This window comes from Artibeus jamaicensis, unplaced genomic scaffold (assembly GCF_021234435.1).
Source record: "Artibeus jamaicensis isolate MK-2021 breed Jamaican fruit bat unplaced genomic scaffold, CSHL_Jam_final contig_391, whole genome shotgun sequence".
NCBI lineage: Eukaryota > Metazoa > Chordata > Mammalia > Chiroptera > Phyllostomidae > Artibeus > Artibeus jamaicensis.
The window spans coordinates 5,046,274-5,053,970 of NW_026521814.1; positions in this window are offsets into that span (position 1 = coordinate 5,046,274).

Consider the following 7,697-nt stretch of genomic DNA (forward strand, 5'->3'; position numbering starts at 1 on the left):
TGCCCCCTACTGGGGAACTGACATGCAACCTTGGCATGTACCCTGACTGGAATCGAACTGGTGACCCTTTGCTTCGCAGACTAGCGCTCAGCCCACTAAGCCACTCCAGCCAGGGTGCCAATTCTCCTGTTGCCCCACATGGCTACCTTGACAAATACAGAAGCAGATAAAATTCGACTTTGATTAGTGTTTTTTTAAGAAAAAGTATTTCTAGAACACATGCTAATCCACAGTTTTTCTTTACTAATATAAGACAGTTTTAAAATACTATATATTAATAGTTTGATATTTAAATTTTGAACCCTAATGACTTTTAGTCTAATAAATAATAACACTTTCTATTGAGTGTCAAAAACACAAGCTATTTCATTTCAAAATAGATTTACTTTATAAAACAGAGCAGAATAGCCCTGGCTGGTTTGGGTCCGGGGATTGAGTGCTGGCCTGCAAACCAAAGGGTTGCCAGTTGTGTTCCTAGTCAGGGCACATGCCTGGGTTGTGGCCAGGTCCTTAGTCATGGGTGTGAGAGAGGCAACTGATTAATGTTTCTCTCCCTCTCTTTCTCTCTCCCTTCCTCTCCCTCTAAAGGTAAATAAATAAAATCTTTAAAAACATTTTTTTAAATCAGAGTAGAGTAAATATTGCCTATAAGAAATTGCCTATACCATATCTTGCCCGCATTCTCTCTGTAATCAGGGAAACGTTTGGAGAGGGAAAGTGGTAATGATAATGCCTCCCCATAGGCTGTCATAAACTTAGTGGGAAGATATGTGGTAGTCACTGGGCAGGTGATGGGTGGTCAATCATATTCATTCTGTAATTCTTGTTTCCCTCACATAGAGATGGGAATTTTGATCCCTGGTCCACAAGAGGAAGACTATTTTTTTTTAATTCTCAGGCAGAATATTTTATCATTGATTTTAGAGAGAGAGGGAAGGAGAAAGAAAGGGAGAGAATGATAAATTGATGTGAGAGAGAAACATTTGACTGGTCGCCGCCCTCTCTGTGTCTGGATCAAGGATCACTTGCCCCCTGACCAGGAATTGAACTTCTGCTATTGGACTCCACTCAAACAAAATGAGCCACATTGGCCAGGGCTGAGTGTTTTTTTAAAAAAATTCTCTTTATTCTTAATTCTCTGTAACAATAAGGCTGAAAGTATCTATCTTCATAGAGAAAGCTCACTTTCAGCATGTGTGCTTAACAACAGACCACTGATTGATCAAATTTATAAAGTTTTCTTACTTGTGATGTACTTAGCCATTGCTGTGTATTCACTCTAGCTATTAACAGGGACTCGGTCCTTTTGTAATGCGTAAGATCTGGGGAATATCTGATAATATTACACTGTGTGATCAGATCAGTGTTAAGTGCTGACAATATAAAGTCCATCGGAATGCAATATAAAACAAGATCGCTTCTTCCTTTGGTGGTGTGAGTTGCCTTCTTGGGGAACGTGGGATTTGTATAGAGAAACGGAGGTAGGGCTGTCACAGGGAGGAATATAAAGAGAGTTAAGTGGCTAATGCTGCTTGGAGGAAAAAGGGAAGGAGAGAAAATTCCAGAAAGAAGGAATAGGACAGTTTATTTGAAGCTGAGGGTTTGTGCATTATCATGATTAATCATGGGAACACTTGCCAAGCTTTCATCATAAAAATATTCTCCAGGAGAATTCATCAAGTTCCATTGCCTATTAATTTCTACTGATGCATTTCATTTAGTATTTTCAATGACAGCAGATACTTGTTTTTTGAAAGAAGTGAAGGCAATAAGGTAACGCTCAGTAGAGGAATGATTTGTGATATTTTAAATGAAGCAGTGTTGCTGCCCCAAGCTAATTACGAGTCTTTAGTTGTAGTAATGTTTGCAGTGTCCTTGGCATTTCTAAATATATGACTTCACATTTTTACTCAGTACTTATCAATTGATAGTGTTTTATCGCCCTATATTTATTATTTACCAAGTAATTATGAAACAAGGCAATGTAGACCTGTGGCACATGCTTTGATTTGGAATAAAACAATACTTGGTTTACAGTCCTACTTTTACCATTAAACACCCTTTTCCTGTACAACCTTGAATAGATTACCCATCTGTAAGCATGTGTAATCAGGTACAAAGTAAGTGAGACTTCACTGAAATGCATTTTAATTTTTTCAAGTTTTAAAATTGTGTAACATATTTTCAAAATAACCCCAAATGCTCTATCATTTTTATCCTTTGAAAACACCATATTCATGGTAGATGGAATCTGCACGGTCTAATGTTTTGTGTTTTTTTCCTTAGGTAGCAAGAGAATTTTCTAAGGGCTACATAGCAGCCTTTGGCCCAATTAAATCTTAATGTCAAAACCCACATCCTGCCCTGGCTGCTGTGGCTTAGTGGACTGAGTACTGGCCTGTGAACCAAGAGGTTTACCTGTTCAATTCCCAGTCAGGGTACATGCCTGGGTTGCAGGCCAGGTCCCCAGTTGAGAGTATGAAAGAGACAACCTATTGATATTTCTCTTGCTCATCAATGTTTTTCTCCCTCTCTTTCTCCCTCCCTAACCCTCTCTCTATAAATAAATAAAATCTCCAAAAACAACAGCAACTATCAACAACCTAAAGAATCTTAATGAGATAAAGCATGATTTTAAAAGGAGGTCTTCTTTTTGCTTCTGGTTGGAGCCTAAAAGGAATCCTGAAAGGTGTGTAATATAACATTCATTACATCGCATCATGAGACTTTGCAGTTCTGAAGTGTATCCACCCATACAATCACATTTGCCCTAACTACCCTTTAATGACGGATAATAATATAGTCAGGCCTCACCACTGGAACTGGAGATGGGGGTGTGGCCCTTAGGAAGAATGTGTGCTATCTTCAGTGTTGAGGATATGCCCACAGGAGGCCAACAGCTGATGAATGGTTACCCCACTCATGATCTAGCCAAAATGTTCCTCTGGTAACTTTACTATCTCTCCCAATTCACCAGCAGGAAGACTCAGCTTCCCTTCTCAGAGCCCATGTGTATTAGAGAGAACATTTGCAGATATCTAGCAGCAGGGACCACTGCTGCATCTCTATCAACAGAAGCCATGGGCAGATGGGCGTCCAAGAACCTCTGCAGGAAAGCCCACAATAGGCTTCCGCATAGTCACACTTTTCTCCCAGCTCTGAGAAACCCTGTCAGGCATCTTCATAAGCCTGGGGCTATATGGGCATGTAATTCTAGCTACACATAAATAAATAACATCAGTGCTAATAGTACATACACTTTTTGTTGTGAAGTAATTTTGTCCTAAATGCCTATTGCTATACATTTTTAATTCTCTTCAGAATAAACAGAAGCTTTTCTTTACAAAGTGGTTACTGAAAGATGAAGCCCTTTCCTTCTGTTTTTCTCTTTGATAAAAACAGATTTAGACATCTTCTTTAAGATCTGAAAACATAAGAGACCCTGTTTTTATTCATCGAAGTGGATTTGAATATTCTAGTTTCATTTTTAATATTAAAAAATTTCTTAAGGTTAGTACATTATATAAACCAAAATAAAACTATGCTTTAAAAAACTATAACAATAAGCCTGTGTTACATGATCATTTGGACTTAGCTATGAGAGTATAGACATTACAGTGAAACAGAATTGGGCAGAGCTGAACTGGTATTCTAGCTCTATTAGTTAATAACATTGTGATTTTTGGAACTTGCTTAAATTTTCTTTTATTCTTGTCTGTTAAGTGCAGATGATAATCTGAAATTATAAGAAAATGAGATACTGTGTTTGGCACATCAAATTTATTTTTAAAAATACTATTCTTCTCTCTCCTTAATCAAGTTGAAAATACAGGGTGGGAATATAAAGAATGCTTCACTGAGAAAGAAAAATCAAGACCTCTTGATTTTTATCCTAGGCCTTCTGTTTTCCTCACTTTCTACACTTTCCTAAGTAACCTTGATCTTTGTTGGCCACAATTACCACCTTTATACTGATGGCCCCCATATTTGTATTTCTGCTCCAAATCACTTTCCTGTAATCTGAACCCTTAGAAATTTTTAATAGTCTCCACACATGCCACTGTTAAACTTGCTTTAACTTTACATTTCCAAATCTGAGTGTAGCATCCCCCTCCTACCACGAAAAAATACAACAACAACCAAACAACTGGTTTATCATGCTTTGTTTCCTACCACGAATGCCCAACCTAGAAAATTGGATTACAACTTAGACTCCTCTCTCTCTAACTTTTTCAAGCTCAAACACCAAGTCCTGCCTTTTCTACTTCCTAAGTATCTTCTACATCCACCTAGAGCTCTCCACTCTTACTGTGACTGCCCTACCTCAGACCACCATCCTCTGTTGCATGAAATTTTGCCACCGGCTTTCAACTGATCTCCCTGCTTCTAGTCTTCTTGCTCTCCAATCTTGCTCATATTGCAGCCAGAAAAACCTTTCTAAATCTATATCAGTTTGTATCTCTCCTATGCTTAAAACCCATGACAGCCATTGTTCTAACATGGTTTACATGGTATATCCTTATTATACTTTATTTACAATGGGTGCGTCCCCTGGGCCTCCTGAGGTCTCAAGCATTTTGCTGCAGTGGTGCAGTCAACAGCTCTCAGTGATGTCCCTCTCTGGGACATTCTCTCCGCTGAGGAGAGCCCATTGCACCAAGCCACACCCTTCCCAGAGCGGCCTGCATCCAATGACAGTTCCTCTCAGAGATATAAAATTCCAGCCTCCTCATTGCAGTCAGAGACAACTCTGAAGGTCCATCCCAACTTCAAAGCTGGGATTGGCTGAAGACTTTTTTGGGACCATATTACAGCACAATTTCTCCCCTACAGCCGGAGACAGAAGTTGGGCAGTAAGCCGCATTCACTGCCACACAAGAGTTGATATGGAAAGCTCTCCCCAGTAAACTCCCTGCATGAAAACCTCAACCCGAGTCTATGTCCCAGAGAACCCAACTTTGAATAAAGACTCTTCCATGAACAGCTTAGCATTTCAGCCTCATACCAAATTACTTTTTCCCTTTGTATGCTATCCTTTATCTAGTGTGACCTAATTTCAGTTTTTCAAATATACAAGATCTGTGTGGAAAAAGTGCAACCATGGTTAACATAATGAGAATGGTGTGTGTGACATCGATGTAACCTGGCAACCAAGGAGAGTCCACTGGAATGCACATGTGTGAACGATGATGACTTCTTTGAACTAGTCAGTGGGGGCAGTAGATGCCTATTGAGGGAGCATGTGTACTGTGTGGTCATCACATTCAAAATGAGCAGAGTAGAGCAATGAATCTTCATAAAATTTTGAGTTAAGTTTGAACATCCTTCTCTTGTAACTATTCAGATGATTCAGAAGGCTGTAGCTATGGGCAACTGGTGATTGGCATCTTCATCATGACAATGTGCCCACTCATACATCACGTCTAATGCAGAAATTTTTGTGAAGCATCATATCACCCAAGTGACTCAGCCCCGCTATAGTCCAGATTTGGTGCCCTGTGACTTCTGCTTTTTTCCCCAAAACTAAAATCACCTTTGAAAGGGAAAAGATATCAGACTGCTAATGGGACTCAGGAAAATGTGATGGGGCATCTGATGGCGATTGGGAGAACTGTGTGAGGTCCCAATGTGCCTGCTCTGAAGGGGACTGAGGCATTATTGTCCTATGTATAACGTTTCTTGTATCTTTTATCTTTTTCATTAAATGTCTCTGTTTTTCATATTACATGGCTGGATACCTTCTGGACAGACCTGGTATAGTGCTCTACCTTTGACCTTGGCACTTGTCCTTTCCTCTGAGCTCTCCTTCTCCTAATTCTTTTGTTTAAGTGTCACTTCTTTCCAGAAGATTTTCTGACCTAGATTCTAGTTAAGTGCATTTCCTTTGTGTTCTCCTGGTATCTTTTTCTGTTATTGCACCAACCACTTCCCTATCACATTGTTATGGCCCATGACCACGTCTAGTTCATATTACTGACTGGCTACAGGTAAATCAAGGAATTATTCATCATTATATCCTAGTGCATTCCTGTGTTTGGTTTATGCTAGTCTCTGAAAATACAGGGTCCAGCACAAATTATGCCAATGTCTTACTGCAAAATCTTTTATTAAGCACATAATTCTGTAACATAACAATATCACACTCAAGCACACCATATGACATTTTAGGTGACATGTTCAAATTGCTGTCCATCTCACACAAGACTTTCACGTACACTACCAACCACACTCAAGCAGGAGTTACTTCAGCCGGACCCTGAATGACTAAAAGAATGAGTGTCTGAACTGTTATTTAAGACTGGATTCACAGTGGTTTGACTTAAGACATTCAAGGAAGAGGTATTTACTTGTATTTTTTTATGAATGATCATATATATTTTGGATGAAAACTTTAGTTAATCACTTAATATACTCTCGTATGTTACCTCAGTCACAAATGGTCATTAGCTCATTTATCATTCAAATGCAGAAATTTAAAAAATTCCACAATGCATAGCTCTCCATCAGAATTGCTCAAAAATGTCAATTTGCTTTTGCTAGGAATTTATGTCTCACTATATTAATATTATTCTAAGTATAACTTTTCCATCAAGACCCAACCTTAAAAATTGTCAGAACTTACAGTTGTACTCTCTTTCTCTTCCCTGCTATCTTCTCTCTTTCTCTTGTTTCCAGCAATGGGCTCTCTGAGAAATAAAGGATCAAAATTAATAATATCTTGTTAGGGTGGTTTTATTAAGTGACCAAAAGAACAAAATGGCCCAGTAAAGACGTTCACATTAGCAAATTTCTATCCTTATGCTGTAAAATGGAAAAGGAGGAGGAAATTCGATACAAATGCCAACTGTTCTTCACAATGGCCACTACAGCTTGGGTTCCCTCAAAGCAGAACAGGCTGTGGTCCCCAACAGCAATGAGACTTTGAGGAATCAGATGCTCCCTTGGGAAAGAGAGTAGAACTTCTGCATTTCCATATGAGGAGGACACTCCTGTTAGACTAGGGCAAATCTTCAGAAAATGGGAAAACTATGTCGATGTTGTTATTGAAAGTTCATCAGGTGGATCAGGTGTAGCTCTGACAGATGGAATCTGGGGAACAGAGGTGATATGACCAAGTTTGTTTATCTCAAAGGACTTCTCCAACCCTTACCAAGAAATAGCCTATCCTTGTTTCTAGAAGGAAGAGGAAGTCGTTTTAAGAATCACTTATTAGGGGAAAAAGTTAGACTGACAACAGATTTTTAAGAATAAGTATATGTATGTGTATGTGTACATATCTGAAACTTTAATGCAAATTTATGCTTAGAGATTAAAAATTTGCTTAGTTTTTACATAAAATATCTAAGTTGATTCAAAATGAGCATAAGAGACCTTTAGATTTTTAATTAAAAAATCCCAAAGTAAGTTGGCTTCAGGATTATCTTGCAGGACTGTTACATTCACCTCCTATTCTCTTGGCCATACATGCCACAGAACAGCTGTTACTTATACCTACTTTGTACAGGCTACCTCTCATGTCTGAGCCATGGCAGCTGCAACTGACACAGGTGGTCAGAGGCCACGGAGGCCACTGCAAGGAGTCTATCTCACATCTGGTCATACGAACCATTGTGCTATAGGGATGGGCAGGGTATTACATTTCTCCAAGGCAGATGGAGAGAGGAAGGAGCCAGCTGATAAATTTCTTCTTCTTTCCC